The following is a 24,017-nucleotide window of genomic DNA, read 5'->3' as shown; positions in this document are numbered from 1 at the left end:
ATTCTTCAATCTTCATTTCAATTCCTGATGTTTTGAATCAATGTGATGACAGCAATCACCTCAGTTATTAGTCTCTGCACATTCGCAAGGTCAATTATACCATTCCAGGTGATAAATGTACAAAGGATATTGATTCCTGGGATGGAACTGGGTATGTGTAAGGGAAGGGTATTACGTTACTGTAGTTTTCCATCTTAGTCAATCAAAAGTTTCAGGTGAGCCACCTGCCCAGCAGACACTAATCCTCAATGACAAAAAAACTTGCATTTATGTAGCACCTTTAACATAGTAAAATCCCAAGGTGCTTCACAGGAGCTTTATCATAAACATTGGCACCCAGCCATACATGGAGATCTTAAGACCAGTGTCCAAAAGCTTGGTCAGAGACAGGTTTTAAGTTCTGTCCTAAGGGAACTGAGAGAGACAAAGGGGTTTACGGAGGAACTTCAAGAACTTAGGGCCTAGCCAGCTGAAGGCATGGCCGTCAATGGTGGAGCAATGGAAATCAGGGATGTGCAAGGGGCCAGGATTGCAGGAGTGCAAGTATCTCAGAGGGCTGTAGAGTTGGAGGAGATTACAGAGATAGGAGTGGGTGGGGTGCGCAAGGGCATAGAGGGATTTGAAAATAAGGATGAAAATTTTAAAATCACAGCATTTACTTAGCAGGAATCATTGTAGGCCAGCGGGCACAGGGGTGAAGGGGTGAATGGGAATTGGTAATAGGACACGGGCAGCAGAATTTTGGATGAGCTCAATTTTACCAAGGTGGGAAATTGGCTAGAACACTGGAATAGTCCAGTGTGGAGGTAATAAACAGTAAGTACAAACCAGGCTTGTAAGGATAAGCAAATCAGATGGTTTCGATCGTATGAAATAAGCTAAAAAAAAAACCAAAAAATCAAAGACAGTGCATACAGAAAGATGCAAATCGGCTCTGGATGAACAATAACCTCAGCCAAAATGGGAAGAGGCATGTCCCGTGGTTCCTTACACAATATAGAGCACACCAGAATGCAATCAATAGAAATGATCCCCTTCATGTGATTTGAAACACTGTTCAGAACAAGGAGTTCTCTTTGAGGTTGCCTTAATAGCACTTTTTTTAATATAAATTACTGGATGTTAATGTTTCATTAATAAAGGTAGTCAATTTATCAGATCAAAAGTTAGTGTCTCACCACTTGGCTTTCTGCACAGTTAGCTGTTAAGCACTTCAGGTAGGCCTGGCATTTAAGTGGTTTTTATAGTACCCATTTTGTGATAATAATGGATGGTTATGAAGGTGGGACACATTGCCAGGTAAGGCTTGATCAGAACACTGGGGTAAGAGAAAACATCTACATTTCAACCCCCCCAATGTCTTATGAGAATCAATGAACTTATACGGACTGGAGCAAAGCTAAATGAGTCTACACAACACTGATGACACTTTTTCCAAAATAATTCCATCTGCAGGTTGTCCCTCCCTATTCCTGATGTGTCACGATTCCTCTGGGAGGAACCTGGATAAATTTTTTCCAGTGCGAATTGCATGTTGTGTTTTGGAATCAACCAAGTATGATTTAGTTCCTTCAGGTTTACGCCTGTAATCTCAAACTGCTAATATTTTCATTTTGTAAAATATTCAGAAAAATCTAGAGTGAGGCTTACCTGCTTTTGAAACAGAGAGTTACAATTATAATCCTCTGTTGTCACAGGATGTAATAAATATCCTCAGTGCATTGTGCTGTTTTTTAAAATTCATTCATTCACAGGATGTGGACATCGCTGGCTGGGCCAGCATTTATTGCTCATCGCTAGTTGCCCTCGAGAAGGTGGTGGTGAGCTGTCTTCTTGAACCGCTGCAGTCCATGTGGTGTAGGTACACCCACAGTGCTGTTAGGGAGGGAGTTCCAGGATTTTGTCCCAGCGACAGTGAAGTTATATTTCCAAGTCAGGATGGTGAGTGGCTTGGATGGGAACTTGCAGGTGGTGGTGTTCCCAGGTGTCTTTTGCCCTTGTCCTTCTAGGTGGCAGCGGTTACTGGTTCGGAAGGTGCTGTCGAAGGAGCTTTTGCGAGGTTGCTGCAGTGCGTCTTGTAGACACTGCTGCTACTTTGTGTAGTTGGTGGAGGGAGTGGGCAATGTGTCATTCCTGGTGTCCAGTCAATGCTGGATCGTCTGCAACATGGATGAATTGGCACACCATAACTCATGGAAGACTTCAGGGTTATGTTGGATCAGAGAGCTTCAAGTGAGGAGGCTGTACCTTCTTGTGTTCCACTGCTACTTTGGTTATCCATTAGGGGCATGACTGGAGACTCAGTCACTGAAGAAAGAACTGGAGGTTACTGGTGTTCTCTTTGGAGGCAGTGACAGGCTGTAATAGACTCGAGGCAAACATCCATGAGGGACTACTGATGTCGAGTTCCTCTCATAAGGTCTCCACAGAACTTCAGACGCAACATCTAAGAGACAACACTCGGTAACGTGTCCCACAATTTTCTTTTGTGAATCAGTTTGAGAGCTGGAAGAAGGTTTGGAGTTTCAACAAGCTTCTTCTAGCTAACAGCGAGATGCAAATACAAAAAAAACAGCCTAGTCGCAGGCTCCAGTATAAAACTCCTAAATCTGTTAGCTGCAGATCAGGATGTTGTTGAAACAGGTGCAGAACGTGCAAAATAACCACAGGAACCCACCAAGGAATAGGGAGCCAAATGGCAGGAGCAAGACACACACGATGCCAGTTTGAGGTAGACAAATTCAGAACCGTTTACAGCTAACTAGATCATTGCAAGCAGAGAGGTTTGTTTAGGGAAAATTTTTTCCTTATCCCCATTCCTAAATAAATCCGCAGGTGGAATCCTGGTTTTCAAATTCACAGTAAGAATTTCTCTGGCTGCGCCATCCAAGAATGCAAGTTGTCCGTTACATTTTTTGTCAAAAAAATCCCATTCTTACATGTTTCAGAAACAACCTGCATTTATATAGCACCTTCAGTATAAAGCACCTCAAGGCGCTTCACAGGAGCGCAGTCAATCAAAATCTGGCACTGAACCACATAAGGAGAATTTAGGGATAGGGTGACCAAAAGCTTGGTCAAAGAGATAGGCTTTAAGGAGCATCTTAAAGGGGGAGAGAGAGGGGCAGAGAGGTTTAGGAAGGGAATTCCAGAGCTCAGGGAGCAGGTAGCAGAGTGGAGCGCAGTGATTAAAATCGGGGATGCTCAAGTGGCCAGAATTGGAGGAGCACAGAGATTTAGGGTTGCAATGCTGAAGGAGGTTACAGATGGGGAGCAGGCGAGAAACATGCAGGGATTTGAAAAGAAGGGTGAGAATGTTAAAATCGAGGCATTGCTGGACACAGTGCCAATGTGGAACAGTGAGCGCGGGGAACGATGGGTGAACGGGGCTTAATGCGAGTCAGGGCACAGGCAGCAGAGTTTCGGGTGGGGTCGAGGAAAGTGGAAGTCCGGAGACAGCATTAGAATTCAATGTAAATTTGCAGTACCCAACCTCTGGCCCACTACAACTCCCCAGCAAGAGAGTCTAACCTTTCATTTAAATAAAGGAAAGTAGTTTTTATCTTTTACTTTATTCTATGCACAGCAGCCCACAATGCCGAATGAAACTAAGGACTGGTTTCATGCTGGGCTAGCACCTCCTCTCCCGACCACTAAATTATGTGATTCTCACCGTGGGAAATCTGATAATGGTGTCGGTTTTTAATCAATCTCGACAATCACGGTTTCTTTTACAAACCTCGATACTGTACTAACAAGTTTGGTCTAAACCAATTTTTTCCCAGCTTGTTTCTCCTCTGTCCTCGATTACTGTTTGTGTATTACAGATTATAATATTGCAGATGGTAACTTGGACCTATCATCCAACAGCTCCATTCCTCAAACATGCATCATTTTGCTTTGATAACTCCCTGGTTTTCCCAAACGGTGTTTACTCGGGTGTTTCAGGAACAAACCATGACGCTTTTGGAACGCGCCAGCACAAAACATATTTCAAGTAAACAACAAAAAGCATCCACTGGCAAAAGCAAGATGATTTTTCAATGTTTCCTGCCCCAGACCCAACCAACAGATTTCTCCTTCCAAGTGCAGATTATAAAACGTATGTTCAAATCCCTGAGTGCTTTGGGGAAGGCGTGCAGCTCACGCTCAAATCAGCTTCTGTAACCCTCAGCATGGGCACAGAAACAGCACGCAAAATTATGGCAAGTTTTTCCAGGTGTGGAAAACTCACCGTGCCAAGTTGCCCACCTCCCTCACCAAACCCAGCTGTTTGAAAAGCCCATTTCTGCCAGTTTGTTGCTAAATTAATTACTGTCCACACTTAATGTTCACTGTTCTTTGGATAGAAAACTATATACTCTTCTGGCCTAGTAAAGGCTTTCAAATCAATGGTATCCTATTTTCAATTGCTCAATTGTCAGATTTTTTATTTGTATTTTCCATAGATTTCTTAATCTCAGAAACAAGATGTTTCTGTGGTTCTGCATTTCAAAATGGTGATTTCTATAACACTGTACTGTGCAGCTTGAATCAGATAATGGTTAAAAAGCACAGAAGGAGGCCATTCAGTCCATCATGACCATGCTGGCTCTCTGCAAGAGAAACTCACTTAGTCCTGCTGCCCCACCTCCCCATGACCCTGCAAATTTTTTTTTCTCTGGTAACAATTCAATTCCCTTTCCAAAGCCACAATTGACCCAGCCTCCACCACACTCTTAGGTTCCAGATCCTAACCACTCGCTGTGCAAAAAAGCTTTTCCTCATGTGGCCTTTGGTTCTTCAGCCATGTAATCAGTGAAATACAGATATTCATCTTTTGTAAAAGTCTCAGCGTTCAGCACAGTAAGTTACGGCAAAAATCAGCCCATCGTGTTGGCACATGTCTGACTCCTTCACGCTAAATACTTCAAATGACAGTACAAATCAGGCATATGCAGAGAAATGGACCATTAGTTTGTCACAGTGTGCTTCATACACTAGAGGACATGACGATTGCCAGAGGGACATCATGCAAAGATCCCTTTTCATAGAAACTGATGGCACAAAGCATCAGTGCTGTTTGCGAGGTGCAGAGTCAGCTGGTACAACACAACAATGGACCTTCACATGCATCGAGGGTTTAAAGAGCTTCAAATGGCACAATGTGATGGTGCATTGTCTGTGTTCACAGGCTCGAGATGCTGTGCGACGGCAGCAGCATACAGATGAGTGGCAGTGAGACACCGCACTATGTGGAATGCAAATAACTACCATTACTTGGGAGCACTCCTGGAAACAAAGACACTGTACTGCGATGCACTTCCTCACCAGAACGTTCTTATCCCTACCACATACTGTGCCTCCCTCAAACAGAACTGAGTTCAGGGTGCAGGATGCACTGGTGCAGTCACCTCAATCCAAACGGTCTCTGCATGACACAAAGCTGAGCCATTTTGGTGGAAGCAATTTAAACCTAAGAGACAATTCCTCGTCATGGAGGAGAGATACCCGACCTGCATCCATCAGGTTATCATTTGCAAAATGCAAAGTCTCACTTCAGGATGGACCAAGTCACAAAACCAAAGCGAATATTCAATTACAGCAAAGAGGGAGAGGTTATCTCATTTCTGGAGAGCATGCCTGCAGGCATTCTCACTACAAATGTTCATAACTTATAAGATTTACATTTCCTTAGCACCTTGTATATCCTCAGGACATCTCAAAGCTGCTTACAGCCAATGAAGCATTTTTCGAAGTGAAGTTACTGTTGCAATATAGGAAACGTGGGAGCCAATTTGCGCATAGCAAGATTCCACAATGATTTACTGATGTTGGTCGAGGGATAAATATTGACCAGGACACCAAGGAGAACTGCCCTACTCTTCTTGGAAATAGTGCCATGGAATCTATTTGAAAGACAGCGCCTCTGACACTGCAGCACACCCTTAGCACCACACTGGCAATGTCAGCATATAATCTGTGCTCATGTGACTGAAGAGGGGCTTGAACCTAGAACTTTCTGATGCAGAGGGGAGAGCACTACACAAGTTTGTGTAGGAGAATCATGCAGTCTATATTTCAAAACTAAGCAGATGAAGTTAGAAGATGAGACATTATGAGGACTGCAGTATACGGAATGAAGATTGAGGCCATCCCTGGAAAAGTTACAATGTAGTGTCTCAGTGGGTAGCACTCTCTAATCCTAGCAAGAAGGTTGTGCATTAAGATTTGGGCACATAATCTATGCTGACAGTACCAGGACAGAGGTGCCATTTTTCAGGCGAGATGCCAAACCAATGCCCCATCTGCCCTCTCAAGTGGCCCCCTGAGACCCCATGTTAATGGTTGCAAATTGGTGCAACCCCAGAGTGAGTGAGGGGTGGGGGGGGGGGAGATTTTGAGTTGGTGGGGGGGTTCAGGGGCGAGGGGTGGGAGGAGGGGGTGCTAGGTTGTTTGAAGCTCAGATGGAGCCTTGGGGCAAGGAATTGTACATGTGTCTAATGGAGCCTCAGCGCCAAATCCCAGGACTATCCCACCATTCATCACAGCGCACAAAATACCTCCTCCATTATGAGCACATCCAAGAAAGTCCCCAATTAGCCAAAGTGCAGAACTGAATGACCAACCAGGGCAGTGAAAGAACAACCAATCAGGGCAACAAAAAGCAGTCCCATTGACGGTCCATTTGGGAAAAATAATCCATGTCCCAGCCAGACTCTGAACGGTCACCACTGCTGCCTCAGAGCTCGCAACCCCAAATGATCAACCTGCAACCCTAGACCCGTGGTTTGGAAATCCCCATTCTATACATTCTCCAAATTCAGATATTCATGAAGCACCCAAGCAGGCCATTCGGCCCATCATACCTGTGGTCTTTGAAAGAACAACACAATTAGTTCCACTCTCCACTGCTCTTTCCCCATTGTCCTGCAAATTTTTTTTTCCTTTTTCAATATTTATCCAATTCCCTTTTGAAAGTTATTATTGAATCTGCCTCCACATCCTTTCAGGCAAATCATGATAGCCTGTAACATAATCTTTTTTAAAAAATTATCTCTGTCTCTAGTCCTTTTGCCGATTATCTTCAAACTATGTCCTCTAATTACTGACCCTCCTATCACTGGAAAGTTTCTCCCCATCTACTCTATCAAAACCATTTATAATTTTGAACTCCTCTATTAAATCTCCCTTAACTCTCTCGACTCTTAAGAACAACAATTAATTCTAGTAACTGTGCATATCAGCAGTAAAATGCAAGGATTTCTTTTACATTAAAAAAAATTCTTTGATCCATTTGAAAGAACAAAAGGTCTTTTTAAGCCATTTAAAATACCTTGTGTTAACCGAACCTATCTGAAAATTACACGAAGCTACCTACTTCACAAGCCAAGTGTCCATTTATCAAGCTCAATATTACCTTCAAGCTAAGGAGAAGTCTTATGAGGCAGGTCCTGACACAATATAATTCAGAAATGATGCCAGACTCTCACTACAAAAGCAGAAAGATCAGAAAGCCTTAAATCGTCTTGCAACAGTCCCATTTGAAAGGGTAGCACATCCCATATTGACCCCTCCCCTATCTTGTCACAAAGAGAGATTAAATGGAAAAAAAGTGGCTCTTTCATCTGCCACAAGCTCTTCATCTTAAAACTATGTTGATGAGGATATTTTGAAGCAGAAATGATTTCAATCCACCAACCCCTCAATCCACCTTCTCACTATGTTCCTCACACGCTCATCTTCTCATTATCACTCTCAATCCCCATCTCAACAAACATGTACAGCTACCTCAAAATGATCTTCTCTGTCAAAAGGTCCCCCTTAGTATTCACTCTTCAACAATTGTACTATGGGTGCAAAACTTCCATTTGACTTCCCTTTTTACTCATGCCCATCATTTTAAACCATGTGCCCTAACTAACACTTCAAACAAGTGAACCATTCCTCATGTGATAATTTTTTAATAATGCATTAGCAATTCACAATTCACAACAGTCTCCCCTTTGTCTACCATCTGAGATGGAATTTATGGCTATGATTCACATTACAGCAATACTGCTCATGTATGTGTCATTCTGACCATTTATTAAGGACAAAGGTCTTTACAACAACCACAAGAACGTATGCAATAGATGCAGAAGGGGGCCATTCAGTCCCTCGAGCCTGCTCCGCCATTCAATAAGATCATGGCTAATCAGTTTGTGCTTCAATTTCTATATTCCCATCTACCCCTGATAACCTTTGATTCCCATGCCTAACAAGAATCTATCTACCTCTGTCTTAAATATATTCAGTGGCCCCGCTTCCACTGCCTTCTGAGGCAGAGAGTTCCAAAGTCGCACAACCCTCACAAAAAATTTCTGATCTCTGTCCTAAAAGGGCAACCCCTAATTTTAAAACAGTGCCCCCCTAGTTCTGGACTCACTCACAAGAGGAAATATCCTTTCCACATCCATCAAGTCAAGACCGTTCAGGATCTTGTATACTTCAATCAAATCACCCCCTCACTCTTCTAAACTCCAGTGGAAACAAGCCCAGCCTGTCCAACCTTTCCTCATAAGACAACCCACTCACCACTTGGATATCAAATGCCTACCATGCTCATCGCCAAACAAGAACAACTCCATAAGTATCTTTCTGGATTTTACATGTGCTCTTTTCTTTGGAAACCCTGGCAAATGGAATTGCGTGAAAATTGCTTTTAACTTCAATCTGCATTTTTCCATTAAAAAAATAAAATTTTCAAATTTTGAGCAAATGCATGTAATAAATATTATACTGATATAATATATAAAAATATATATATATATATATATGTCATTCTTATTTAAGATATTTGCAGAGGAGAAACTTTGGAGGACTATGGTAAATAGACAGGGAGTGGGACTAACTGGATAGCTTGCCCAGAGAACCAGCTCAGGGACACTGGGCCAACGACATGCTTCTGTGCTGGAGGAAATCTTCCAGTGTCAGGCAGTGTTGTAACCAATTTGAAAATGGCCAGGAGAGGAAAAAGAATAATGCTTGCTTTCCCTGTCAGACAAACCATAAAACAAAAGGTCCTCAGGCAAGAACAGAGCTTCTAAGGTTTCAGGCCAAGTGGAATTTTCAGCTCTTGAATCTAGCACTTATTGTCAGAGAAACCTGTCCTGTTCTTTAGGTACAGAATCTTCCAAACATACTGTAAGTAAGGACACTGCAGCCACTGTGCTGTACATTGATTGCTTGTATCAAAGATTTTCTTAAAAAGTTTTGATATATGTCTACTTGTGCATTCCTACTTCTCAGGAAACAAGCCCACCCTTGCACCGATTGCAGGATTTTCTCAGCGATCCGTTGCATTTAAGGAAAAGGCAATTCCCAAATGTTTATCAGTTTAGTCCAGCTGGGGATGCACCAACATCCAAAGGTGAGGATTAATCTAACAGAGACTAACTGATAAAACTGGAAACGGTGTGCGAGTCGGGACGAGATGCAGGATTGCCGTGGTCACACTTGACCTGACAATGCAGGTCCAAATTCAGCACAAATGCAGTGTATTCACCTTGGTGCCGCTTTTTACACCCGCAGACAAGCATTTAGTTTTCCACCAGTAAATGCTAATTACATTAATGGTTGTGTCAGATTTGGTGCCTTTGGGCCACTATAATCCGACACCTTTGACAACACGCATTAAGATCCTACAGTTTAATAATACAAAAGACAGAAATCACCAATACTCCCCAAATTAGACACCCAACCCTAAGCTTTTACAATTCCCAATGATGACAATGAAAGCAAACGCAGTAAGTGCAAGCAAAGACTGCTGGTTCCATCAGGCAGATTAATGCTGGTTTGATAGTACCCACCACAGGACAAACAAAATATTCTGTCCAGTGCTCCATCTACAAGCTAAGCGGTGTGACTCAATACCTAGTCCGCATGCACTATGCATTTCAAACAGGTCTGTGAAGCTGAACACATTCACTGTGCTGCATGCAAATTACCAGCCAGCACCTGAACTTTGAACAATTCCACCAGCACATTCACTTGATAAAATATGGGATCTGAAGATAAGAGCTTTAATTATTCTTCCCCAACTGTTTTCTAATTCTATCCCACTCCCTACTACCATTTCAGTAAGATACTTCCTGAAATTAGGTTAAACCACATCTCGCGCAAGCTGCTTACCATCGTCTGCTCATTGCAGTTTTAATTGATCCAAGAATGCTGCACATATCTGCCTCAAAGTTATAGAGAAGTGTTCCACCAGAATCTCACTGGCTGGCCCGATCTTACTTGTGTTTAGTTAAGTTGGGGGGAAATGCATCAAGAATTAACTAGACAATAATGAACCCACAGTTCAGCAGGTCTCCCAAAAAAGCACAACTGCTACTGTGACCACCAGCAGTGTATTTTTCATTAAAACTATGTGGTAGTTTTAAAAATCTTAAAAGTTAATGCAAACAAAGGAAATGGTTGAGAGAGAGCAGGAGAGGGGAAGGCTAACTAAATGAAATGGTTCTTTCTTGAGGTGATTTTTTTTTCCAGGAAAATCAAAATTTGGACAGTTTTGCCAGGTGTTTAAAATGATTCTTGAAGGTTCCAAACCTAACCTTACTCTACATTTTTCCCTTTGGTGCTGGCTTCAAACTCCCCTAGCAACAAACATTATAATCTGCTGAGATGAAATGGCTGCCTGCTTTCTGCCAAGCCAAGTTCTTCATGTAGACACTACATCCTTCTCTGTGGACCCACCCCCCAGCTGCTGCTGCCCAACAGTTTTATCTCCTGCGTCACAACTCTGGCAGCAGGCTTGCTAGCTTTGCAGATCAGAGGCCCCATTTTGCAACTCTCCAGATGCAGATCTTTTTTTTTAAAAAAAGAAAAGCATTGAACACGACCACAGTGCACATGTTAGATCCCATGAGTTCTTTGTCAAAATCTCAGTATGCCTGCTCCTACCCACCTTGGAAAGTCAAAATGCAAAGCATTTTTTTTTTGTTGCAACCTTGAGTTAAAAAGTAGGACAGTGTAGATTACCCAGATGCTATCTTCTTTCACAGTCAATATTCACTGGGTGCTCTCTCAGCAAGTGACATCAATCACCAATTCCATTATTTCCTTTAAAGGGACAGTTCATGCAATGCTCATTGTGTGGACTTGCAGATGAGAGAGTTAGAGCAGATTACTTCACGTTTTATCTTCTGCTGCACAAATAAGGGCAAGTGGAGATCTCAAATACAACCAGTTTCAAACGTAACGGACTCAACCCTTCCATGGAGATTGCAGCTTTCTAGTCACACCTCAATCGCCATTTTCTGCTTCTATGAAACAAAACAAGATTCCTATTGGCAGTTCTCCAAATACTTGGAATCCAGTTTGACAAGATTTGGTGGCTCCTCATTTTTTTTTGCTCCTGCACTTCAGAAGTTTGCACAATAGTACACATGTACATCAGGTTACAGTCTGCACAGTCCTCATGCAGTTCAGCAGAGGCATTAACTCCACATTTGCACCAACTCTCTCAGAAGCTCAAATTCGAGGAACAATCCCAGGCTTTGATATTTGAGATGGATAAATATGCTTTCTCAGATCAAGACCAATTTAATCCCTGGATGAACTTGCTGTGGGATTCCCATCCTTTGTTTTAAAAAGGATACAAGTTCCCATTTATTGGAACATTTTTTGAGCATCCACAAAACACGGGAGGTACTTTTTTTTTTAAAAATAAAAAACAAAAAGCAAATGATGTCATGTTTACCTGGGATTCTTTCCAACGTAAGTGTTTTATAAACTTGAGCCACACCATTATTTAGTCTTCTGCTGGTCTCTCTATTGTCTCAAGTCTTTATCTAAAGAATAGTTCCTTCTCAGATTAGCCCAGGCATATAATAGGGAAAAGCAACTGAACACAATAATAGAATTCCCTAATCATGACTCTTTTCCACTTTTTAACCCTTTCCCAGCACTATACTTTGTGGAAGTGGTGATTGCATTGCTGCTTAATTATCAATGAACAAAACGTAGATCAAATATGAGAAAAGAGTTAAGTATCAAGAGGAATTCATCCCTCGCCTTCAGACTATAATCTAAAATCTTAAATAAAACCAGGCATATGCAAAAATAAATCCATCTGGTCACCTGGAAATTCTCTCCTTTTTTTTGAAAGAATTATTTTGATGGGGGAAGGGATGAGAATAGAAGAGAACTGGAATTAAAATTACTGTGTACTATTCCAGTACAGAATGACTACCAACTCCATTTAAATAAGGAAGGAATTAACCTCAAAATGTATGAATGAAGCACAGCCACTTTCGCTAAGGCAAGAACAAAAATATGAAGTACTTTGAGGTCCAACAATATCAAGTCAAACTCTTCTCAAGTTGCAGCGCCAAAAAAAAAGACTCTGAATTACAATTTATGTTGTGTTTTTCAAATAAGACACAAAGGATCTGTCTGTATTGTGAAACTGACAAGTATTTTTGATAAAACTGACAAATTAAACAATAAATACATCACATTCTGTGACTCCCACAGCAACCTTTCAACTCTTGGCCACACTGGCTGATTCATCGCTCATTAACATCTATGATGTTGAGTAAGTCTTCATCTCCAACTAGAACCTAAATCTGATGCCCTCCAATCCTGAAAAATATTAAATCTCTAGGTGCACAAAATAGATTCCACTTCCATTATTTTGGGAGAAAAACCTTCTCGCATTTTCCACTAGCTTGCACACGGACGTGAAGACACATCATCTTTCTTTACATGAATTTAATCCATCATTCTTAGGCATTTCATTAGTCTAACACAAGAGACTTTCTAGTGAAACAGTCCCAGCAGGCAGGATAAGACCACTGTCTATACACGCATTGAAATTCAGGAAGCACAATTAGGTTACAGCCATTACAGATCTCAACAGGCTACATTCTTGGAGTGTCTTAACCACCATCTTGTGCTAAGCTCATTGGAAAGCACCCAAAACATTAATTCACGGAACTGAGAGCAACTCATTGTTAAACAGTCTAAGTCATGGACAGAACAATCAATCATATGACTCCAGTCCCCACTGGGACCTACATATTGCATCCCTGTTTCACCAGATCCTCACTGTTGAACCTTCCTCCTTCTGAAAAACCTCAGATTCCAAAAAAACAACCTTTACATTTTTCCTGCATTGTTAGAATTCCCAATCAAGCGATTGAAGGTGGATGCAGAATAAATTCTGAAAGCTCAGCTCTTCAGAGACTGATACCCATGTCCGTTAAGAAAAGCTTGAAAAGCTGCAGAAAGACGGCCTGTTATATGGAATAAACGGGTTGTCTTCACTTTAACGTAATTCTGATTTGAAAATATACATTTTTACACAAGCGCTGAGTGTCACAAGTAGGTGCAGAGCAGGTATTGTGAATAGAAAATAGAATGATCCAGAAGGGACCACACGCAATGCAGAAAGACGATGGATAATGCAGTTTCCATTTGCATTAAAATAATTCATTTTATCAATAAAACAAGTTGGCATCATTAATAACATGGCCAGTTGCATTTTGTTTATTCAGAATTTTTCTTAGAGTCTAAGTTACCTCACTTGAGAGTTAGAGTAAGCCCCTTAAGAGCAATTGCTTTTCAACAGCAATTTTAACCCATATACAGATGCACATGTTTGCAAACTGGAAGCAAAGCAACGGCCAACAGTCAAAGAGCAAAATGTGGAAAATCCTAAAAGCTCAAGAGGAAATGACTACTGCACTTCAGAAGCGAGCCAGCAATTCCCCATTTCAGAAAGATCTAGTGGCTGCTTTTGTTCACATGACAGAATCAGAGTTTCAGATTAAAAAGGGGTTTGAAAGAAAAGTTGCAAATTTGAAGCCCACTCAAATATCTCATATGGTGCTTGCAAAATTTTCTGACATTCTACTAGTTATTTTCTTGCTAAAAATGGATGAGCTGTGCCTGAATCTCTCTCAAAATAAAGTCCATCCTGTCACCTAACTTAGTTGTATTTCCTGCCTCAAGGTGCTTCCAGATCCCAAGTTCCTGTCCAGTGAGGAAAGTTCCACAGATGTTGCAAAAGTACAGAAATAATCAGTATGTATTCTATTGTTACCAATATTACTTGTGTATTTTTAAATTACAAAGATTTAGAAACAGAACAACAGCACATCTGTAAAGTTCAAGGTTCCATGCGCTCCCACCACTCTTCAAATGAAACCCTTTATCTTCTCAAGTTTTGAAAAATAATAGTAACTCCTGAAGCCCAGATCCCCATTACTTCTAGGGCATATCCTACAAACCTACCCATCTTTCCCAAAACAATCCATGTTCTTTTAGAACATGCATTCAAAAATCTATTTTCTCCCCACAGAAATCAGGTACATAATTTACCGGTTGGATGTCCTATACTTTGTTTGGGTCTAACAAAGATTGAACTGATTAAAGCTAACAAGTTTTATTAAAACTATGAACATACATTTCCACCCAGTGAAGTCAATGTTAGTCCCAGAACCATTAAGAGTTCCAGAACATAGGCTGGTCCAGACATCAAATAAAAACTGTTGTTGGCTTTTTATGACTTAAAACTCAATTCCATGCCCAAAAGCAGAACAATTGTGATGGGGAGAGAACTACTTATTGACTGTGGGCCTTCCCTACCTTGTTTAAATGGATGATCAAATCATTAAAAAAAAGCCAAAAACAACTTTATTTAATCTCTCAACTACCCTTCAGTTGCCATTCTAGTATCAGAAATTGAGAAATTCCAAAAAAAATCAACACATCAATTTGTGGCAAATACCTTATAAATAAAACTGTTAACCAAGCATTTAATCAAATCTGTAAGATAATTTGCAAGATCCTGCAAAATGCTGGGTGCTCTTCAAATAAATAAGACCTTCCTTTTGAATGATGCCAACACAGAAGCTTTTCTACTGAAAATCTAATGCAGCAATCCCATAGTCTTGGTCATCACAGCAAAATTGGAGTCATCTCCACAAAATGGCTACCTTTAAGGAGCATCCATTGAGAAACCAACATGGATTCACAATCTGACATTTTAATTTTCAGCAGGAAAGTACATTAAGCAATTAAGCCCAACTGAGAAATTACCCACAGGATCTTCTCCAACAAACATGAGTTGGGGATGCCAGAAGTTTACAACTATTCTGATGTGTACGCTGCAGTTTCAAGATCTGTGCAACCCTGATTGTTCAGCAAAAAGGAACCGAGCATTACAGGAGCAGGACAACATCTCCCAATTCCCCATTCTATTAACAACAGGTCTCTCCTCCAAACCAGGAAGGACACCAAAGCTATTTACAAACAAACCTCCAGCTCATGAGCAACTTCTCTACAGTTGTGCTAAAAAGGGCACCACAACATGGCTGTCAAAGCATAGGCAATACTCTTGTTTAAGCATCATTGTTCCTTGATACCTTTTTCTTAGTGATAAATAATCTCCATTTTCTCTTCTGCACATTTTGAAATATAACACTTTTTGCCCCACTGATTCAATGTCCAAGATCTTATGTTTAATGGCCATGGAAGAGTCATGAGCCATCTCATTTTAAATTTCTGATACACACGCTCATTGTTAGACTGGCACCAATATGTAAAAACAAAATCTCATCAATGCTGAATACACTATGCTCAAAAAAACTTTAATTTCAACCAACCCATGGAAGCAACACTCTCAAATATCTACAGAAAGCTCAATTGTAGAGCAGTTAATTGTCTTAATTGTAGAACTACAGCAGAGACAAACCTCAAAAATAATTAAGCTCAATAAATGAGGTTCTCAGAAATGCAGCATGTCTAGTTCCAGAGATCTTTCACTTCTCTGACCTTGAGATTTCAGAAGATACATGAATAGACCACCTCATTTTGCAATGCCTCTTTTGGTCCATCTCTCCTTATATCTGCCAGGACCTGCCTTCAGATAAGAATTAATTTCACTTTTCCAAAATTACCAACACAAAAATGCTTTAAAAGATTTAGCATGACCACAGAAACAGATCACCAGAACCTGATGACACAACTAAATCAAACTGGAAAGGAATTTTAAAAACATCTCTTCCCTACCAAGGCATCTTAATCTCCTCCAGAATGCAAGGCTGAAAACAGTTTCTTTCTCCACCATTTTCTGTTTTTTTTCCTCTCTGAAGGACAATGATGTGGGCCTACCTGAATGCAAGAGGGATCTCTGGCGCTTCCAGTGGCAGAAACATCTACAGACTAAGCAGTCGTTCTTCCTTCACACAACTCACTCCCCAGAGCTGGTCTAAAAAAAATGGCTTCACATCAGGCTAGAGGAGTCATTCCTATGGACCCTCATGGGGAGGGAGGGAGTTCTCCACAACACACTCAACAAAAACCTTGCAATTCAAGCTAGAGCGAGATAGACCTTCAAGGGGGGAAGGAAGCCAGGCAAGCTCTGAGGCATTTAGGAGAGGAAAGAGACCAAGAGCGGTGGGGGGGAGGTGGCCTATGAGGAAGTGCAATGGTTTGCAGCTCTGGCTGCTGTTGTCGCTGCCTTTGTGTCTAGACCTGGGACCAGCTGCACAACAACTAAGGAGCATTCATGGAGAGAATGCTAGCATGGTTACAGGCTGCTCCTCAAAAAAAAACACAAGCCAAATAAAGCAAAGCTCCCGATGCAATGGCTTCTGCGTTAGCTCAGAGAGAGAGAGAGAGAAGCACTTTCCCTTCTCAACTCAAAGGGGAGCCACGAGAAACATTCAAAAAAACAAAGGAACAAAGAGACCACTCACCTCTTGCACAGCCACAATGTCTTGAGGGACCCTCCTTCTTCCTGGAAAGCGCAAGATCCATGCAAGGGGAAGAGGAAATGTTGAGAAATGTTGAAAAGATGTGGGTCTGGCTGCGCTCCTAGTCCTCCAGAGCTGCCTTCCCTCTCTCTGCAAGCACTAGCCACCCCCACCACTGGAGAAAGGCAGAGTCACACATTAATACAACACAGAGACATGCAATGCAAGCTCGGCTCTCACTAATAAGCACTGGCAACTTGGAGGAGCAGTCTTATCCCGGCAGCATTCACTTACACACTAGAAGGAGCAGGATGTCCTTCTCTCTCTTCTCCCGTTGCGAGCCCAAGGCTTCTCGCCTCTTTCTCTTTCTCGCTCCCTGGCTGCCCTGGTGTTGAAAGTTCCTCCTTCATGGGTTTGTCTGCAGGGATCTTAGAGGATCGCCATCTCTCTCCTCTCCCCCCATCCCCCCCCACCACCACCCCCCCCAACCCACCCCGGTCCTTTCCCACCACCCCCCCTCCCTCCCCTCCCACCCCCCTCTTTGCTGCTAAAACTGCAGATGACCTGATCTGTGACGGGCACTTGGCAGGAAAGGGAGAGAGAGAGAGAGAGAGAGGAAAAAAAAGAGAAGGCAATGAGAGAGAGAGAGAGATTGAAAAAAAGTTGATGACAAAGCGCTGGTGTGGGGGAGGTTGAAAGAGTTGAGCAGAGCAGCCACAGGGGTGGGGGGGAGAAGAGAGAAGAAGGCTCTCCCTGGGCAAAGTGCCAATCTAACAGGTGCCAGGGACAATCACTTGAACCCAGTTTGGAAGGAGAGGAGGGACTGGGGGATCAGACACACTGATCATTGGGAAGGGGGAAAAAAATAAAAGTTCTGCATCTCTCCCGCAAATGCTGATTGCTTCGAGATGAGAGAGGCAGCAAAAATTCTGGGGTTGTTCAGTCTTGGGGAGATCCTCTTGTCACCTTTATATCCGATTAAATTAACAAGGTCTGGGGAAAGTTCTTACCATGTCCAGAGGTGACATTTGCCCCTCTTTGCAATGAGACTTCTGCTAAGACACGGTTTAATTTCCCTTCCCTCCTTGCAAAGTGAACTAGTCTGTGACGTAAGGCGCTGCCCAAAGAGATAAATTGAGAAGGTCCAGTTCCAACTCTGGTATTTTCGTGGCTAAAAATGCCCTGGACGCTAAGCTTGCAACTCCCTCCCCACCCCAGCACTGACTGCCTGGTCTGGGTGGCGGTTAGAGACGATGCTTTGTCAGGAAGGAGTTTGAGAGCATTAGTCTCAGCGTGTAAACAAGGGAGGAGGTTGTATAGGGCAGCGGCAGCAGCAGCGGAGCTTAGACTTTAACTGGGATCTAATCTGCTGCGGCTGCCGAGTAGGAAAGCGACAGACCTTAAGGCAGCCTGTGATCTAAATACTAAGTTAAGGCTGGCTGGGGGGGTGGTTGTGGTTGGGGATGGCGGTGGGAGGAATGGGAAGAAAGGCTTTGGAAGCTTTGAAGCTCTGCAGATGAGATGAAGCTGAGATTACATTGGGGAAGGAACACAAGGCAATGTCTTCACAGGGTGCATCAGAAAAATTCCATCTGACAATCGTGGCATTCTCCAGGACTCATCGCTCTCCCCCCTGTTTCATCTTCTCCTTCCACCTTGCCAAAGAAATGATTTTATTTTTAAATTTTAGATTTGATGCTAGACGTGACCATATCCTATGCAAAATAACAAGAACAGTAAAAAAAAGATCGAGATGAGCTCCACGCCCGGACCCCCCCCTTTGCACACTCACACACTCACTGAAACTCACACTCTGACCTCATACTTACAGTCACATTTTCACACGCATACATTCATACTCACCAACATTGGTGCACACTCATGCACACTAATACTCTTACGTTTTTTTTTATTTCATTCATGAGATGTGGGTATCACTGGCTAGTGCCAGCATTTATTGCCCATCCCTAATTGCCCTTGTCCAGAGGGCATTTAAGAGTCAACCACGTAGCTGTAGATCTGGAGTCACATGTAGGCTGCATCACATGTAGTTACCATCTGCCATGGTGGGATTTGACCCAGGTCCGCGAAGCATTATTCTGGGTCTTGGAATACTAGCCGGAATACCACTACATCGCCCCCTCCCCACACTCACTCATTCACACAAACGCACTCACACACAGTAACTCACTCAAACTCACGCACATGTTCTCACTCACACATACTAACACACTCACTCAAACACACACCCTTATACTCACAGAATCATACACTCACACACTCAATCACATACACACATTCGCTGATATTCACGCATACTTTCACAAATACACTAAGACGTAAATACATACCTCATGTACACACACACATATACAGATACAGAAATGTACACCGATAATTAAATACTAGTGCCACTGCCTAGATCGGCACCAGGTTCAAAACAGTAATGAAATACACCAATGGAATATTGAAATTTATCTCAAGGTGGTTAGAATATTTACTTAATTCCATAGAGACTTGGTTAGACCCTATGTGGAGAGCTGTGTTCAGTTCCGTGCATTGAAAATCTGGAAACACATTTCAGGCTGCAGCATAGATTCACCAGAAAAATACCAGGTCTCAATGGGATAGTATCTGAGGATAGGTTGCATAAACTAGGGTTGTATTCTGTTGAGTTTAGGACGTTTGTGGGTGATCTGATCTTAAAATGATAAGATTTGGTTAAGTAGATACAGATAAACTATCTCCTCTGATTGAGGAGTCAAAAACAAGGAAAAACCAGAGCAAGGCAATTTGGAAGTGCAATCAGGAACTTCTTCACACAGAGTTGGAAATCTAGAACTCCCTCAAAATGCAGTAGATGCTAGAGTTCAATGGAAACTTTCAAGAATGTGATCAATAGAATTTTGTCCAAGGATCTTGAGAGACATGGAATAAAGTTAGGTATATGGAGTTGACATACAGATCATCTGTGAATGAATAGACTGGGTGGAACAGTTGTGAGGGGCTGAATGGCCTCCTTCTATTCCTATGGTCCAATCGGCTTTGCTATTTTGAAATAGTCTTTTCTGAAGGCTACTTGAGTGAAGTTATAGCAGGAATCTTGTTCCTGCTTTAACTTCATCCAAGCACTGATAATGCCTCAACTCTACAACAACAACTTGGATACCTTTAGCACCATTAACATGTCACAGGATTGATTATTAAACAGAGTTTGACACCGAGCCACATAAGGAGATATTAAGGCAAATGATCAAAAGCTTGGTCAAAGTGGTAGGTTTTAAGGAACATCTTAAGGAGGGAAGTGAGGTAGAGAGGCAGAGAGGTTTAGGGAGGGAATTCCAGAGCTTAGGATCCAGGCAGCTGAAGGCACGGCCGCCAATGGTGGAATGATTAAAATCGGGGATGCACAAAGAAGCCAGAATTGGAGGAGTATTGAGATCTCGGAGGGTTGTAGGGTTGGAGGAGATTACAGAGATAGGAAGGGAATGAGGCCATGGAGGGATTTGAGCATTTGCCCTAATATCTCCTAAACTTGCTTTATAAGGCACCTTGGGACATTTTATTCTGTTGAAGGTGTTTTATAAATATAAGTTGTTGTTGTTGACAAGGATAAGAATTTTAAAATTCTAGTGATTTACCACAGACCAATAGCTAATTTTCGGCATTAATAACATGTCCTCTTAATATCTTTCATCCCATTCAAAATATTTATGAAGTAGTGAGAACCTTTCTATTTGCTGTTTATTTCTAATGCAGAGATGCACTTGACCTTCCGAGAGTTATGAAAAGGATGAATAATGGGGTTGTTTTACCAGTTACAAAATCTCATTTGTTTGTAATCAGTCTTGAACCAAGCCAAGACGAAGAAAAAGCATAAATGCTGGAAATGTGAAATCAAAGTGGAAAATGATGGGAAATGAATTGTTATTGATCATGGATCACTGTTCAGGCACATCTTTCCTTCATGGTTAGACAGGGAAACCCCCAAGTCCAGCCTTGACCTTATCTTAGGGAGCAAGGCAGGGGAAGGAAGCAGTGGAGAGGGGGGGACCTGAAGAGGAAGGGGCCGGGTAGGCAGGGAGTGGGGAAGAGTAGGAGAGTAGGGAGGTAATGTGGGTGGTTGCAGGGGAGGGGGAAGGAGCAGAAGAGGGGAATGGAGCAGCATTGAGGAAGGAGAGGGGCGAGGGAGGGGAGAGAATGGGCGACAAGGAGGGAGTGGGGAGGGTGAAGAAGCAGGGAGGAGGAGTATGGCAGAGAGGGGGAAAGTCGTAGGAAGTTGGGAGGGGAAGGGGTGTGAATGGTGAAGGGAATGGGGGGGCAGGGATAGGTACATGGACATGCACATTTCTTATTTCTATTTCTCCAGCAGTGGACAGATTGACAAATAAGAAAACCAGTGCCAAGAGGCACAGTCAGGGGAGCATTGGAACAATCCCTGGTAATTAGGGGTGGGAGGGAATGAGGTCAGTTATCTCCAGCTCATTTCTGATCACAGTCATTGGGAGAGAGAGGTCACAGTCCTGCATCCTGCTCCTCTTGGCCCACAAGGAGTGCTGTATAAGGCATTTACCTCCTGGAACCAGCTGCTCACCTCCCTATCACTGCCTATTTTCCCAAGCCCTGAGCTACCCTGGAGGCAGCTGTTAAATTTAAATCATGCTCCCAATAGCGGTTCAGGAGCCTGATGTGTTAATGAAGTCTCATGCCTTTCTGAGACTCGCAGTCCTCACTGGTCATCGTCATACAAGAGACTCACATTCCTCACTGGTCATCGTCATACAAGAGACTCACACTCCTCACTGGTCATCGTCATACAAGAGACTCACACTCCTCACTGGTCATCGTCATACAAGAGACTCACACTCCTCACTGGTCATCGTCATACAAGAGACTCACACTCTTCACTGGTCATCGTCATACAAGAGACTCACACTCCTCACTGGTCATCGTCATACAAGAGACTCACACTCCTCACTGGTCATCATCATACAAGAGACTCACACTCCTCACTGGTCATCGTCATACAAGAGACTCACACTCTTCACTGGTCATCGTCATACAAGAGACTCACACTCCTCACTGGTCATCGTCATACAAGAGACTCACACTCCTCACTGGTCATCGTCATACAAGAGACTCGCACTCTTCACTGGTCATCGTCATACAAGAGACTCACACTCCTCACTGGTCATCGTCATACAAGAGACTCACACTCCTCACTGGTCATCATCATACAAGAGACTCACACTCTTCACTGGTCATCGTCATACAAGAGACTCACACTCCTCACTGGTCATCGTCATACAAGAGACTCACACTCTTCACTGGTCATCGTCATACAAGAGACTCACACTCCTCACTGGTCATCGTCATACAAGAGACTCACACTCCTCACTGGTCATCGTCATACAAGAGACTCACACTCCTCACTGGTCATCGTCATACAAGAGACTCACACTCCTCACTGGTCATCGTCATACAAGAGACTCACACTCTTCACTGGTCATCGTCATACAAGAGACTCACACTCTTCACTGGTCATCGTCATACAAGAGACTCACACTCTTCACTGGTCATCGTCATACAAGAGACTCACACTCCTCACTGGTCATCGTCATACAAGAGACTCACACTCCTCACTGGTCATCGTCATACAAGAGACTCACACTCCTCACTGGTCATCGTCATACAAGAGACTCACACTCCTCACTGGTCATCGTCATACAAGAGACTCACACTCCTCACTGGTCATCGTCATACAAGAGACTCACACTCCTCACTGGTCATCGTCATACAAGAGACTCACACTCCTCACTGGTCATCGTCATACAAGAGACTCACACTCCTCACTGGTCATCGTCATACAAGAGACTCACACTCCTCTCTGGTCATCGTCATACAAGAGACTCACACTCCTCACTGGTCATCGTCATACAAGAGACTCACACTCCTCACTGGTCATCGTCATACAAGAGACTCACACTCCTCACTGGTCATCGTTCGTACACCTGAACAGCGAGCAGTGGACGCGTTTTTCATTCTTTTGAACATTTAACCCTCTCCCTCCCACCTCGTCTCTCATTGTGAATGGGGTGGAAATTAAGTTAATACCAATGGCTGTTAACTCTGCTTCTCTCTCTCCACAGACGCTACCCGACCTGCTGAGCCTTTCCAGAATTTCCTGCTTTTGTTTAAGATTTCCAGCATCTGCAGTGTTTTTATTATTTGATGTAGATTTCCAGAACCTTCAGACTGCGGTGTAGAGTTTTGGATTCAGCATCAGAAGTTGTGCTGGTTTCAGTTCACCTCCCTCCATAAAGTTAGATCTAAGAGTTGAAATTTTGCCAACATAAGCAAAATTGCACCTTGTCCTCACTCAGTTGTATCTGATCTCCAGTGTGCAAGCAAAACTTTCTACACAAATTTTCTTCGTCATCTGCATTTAATCACCATTTCTTTGCTGAGCCCATCCTATGTAACGATGCCACTAATATGACTGAGCATACGTTTTCTAGTCTCTTTTCAAAACATGTAGCACTGTTAATTGTAAAGCTTTTATACTCTTGTCATCCAGAATTATACGAATCTGAAGTTATGATTGTTTCTGCTAAAGGACTGTTCGTATCCGCATTAAAACCCAATTACATCCAAAACATTTAATCATTCTTATCTTTGGCTCATAGTTATCTCCCCTACATTTATCCTAACTATATATCTCAATCACAAGAATCGCACCTGCTGAAGGAATATATTAGTAAGATAAAGCTCTCTGAGTAGTCTGCACAGTTAGGTGCTAAATTTAAGGCTGTTGATGTTAATGGCTCATTTAATTAAGATCAACAGAATTCAACTCCATATTTACCACCTCGAGATTTGAATGAAACAATATCCCTGTTCCCCTAGGGTTGGACTTCAACCAGGGTTAAAATGCCACTAAAAACAGTCTGAATCTCAGCCACTAAACTGACCTAGTTTTATCTTATCTATTTGGGTATTTGAGTTTTGACAATAGACAAGCCATGTTTGGTTTGTTCCAGGCTTTAATTGGAATCGCTCTCCTCCATCAAACAATCTTCATTCTGATCGCAAGAATTGGTGATCTCAGTGACGAAGGATTCTTTTTGTTCCAGATTTATTTCCCTGTTGGTCAATTTTCTTCCCATAAAAAAATGAGGATGATGCCAGATCTGAGATGGTTTAGCTAGCAGTATAAACTGAAAAGGCTGGGGTTCTTTTCTCTCAAAAGGGAAGGCTGAGGGGTGACCTGGCTCAGGTCTTTCAGATTAC

General features: G+C 42.5%; 1 protein-coding gene across 5 annotated transcripts in view; it reads right to left on the bottom strand.

Moving 5' to 3' along the window:
- znf462 (zinc finger protein 462) overlaps window positions 1–17,181 on the bottom strand; it is a 97,751-nt gene extending 80,570 nt beyond the window's left edge. For all 5 annotated transcript variants that reach the window (XM_078530109.1, XM_078530118.1, XM_078530099.1 and 2 more), the window contains exons 1-2: window positions 17,022–17,181; window positions 16,731–16,902 (exon numbers count right to left, since the gene is read on the bottom strand). The gene's annotated coding sequence lies outside the window, so the exon portion shown is untranslated. The remainder of the gene's footprint in view (window positions 1–16,730; window positions 16,903–17,021) is intronic.
- Between the last annotated feature and the right edge of the window lie 6,836 nt (window positions 17,182–24,017).

This window comes from Cetorhinus maximus, chromosome 2 (genome assembly GCF_964194155.1).
Source record: "Cetorhinus maximus chromosome 2, sCetMax3.hap1.1, whole genome shotgun sequence".
In the NCBI taxonomy this organism is placed as follows: Eukaryota; Metazoa; Chordata; class Chondrichthyes; order Lamniformes; family Cetorhinidae; genus Cetorhinus; species Cetorhinus maximus.
This window is presented reverse-complemented; position numbering and strand designations above follow the sequence as displayed.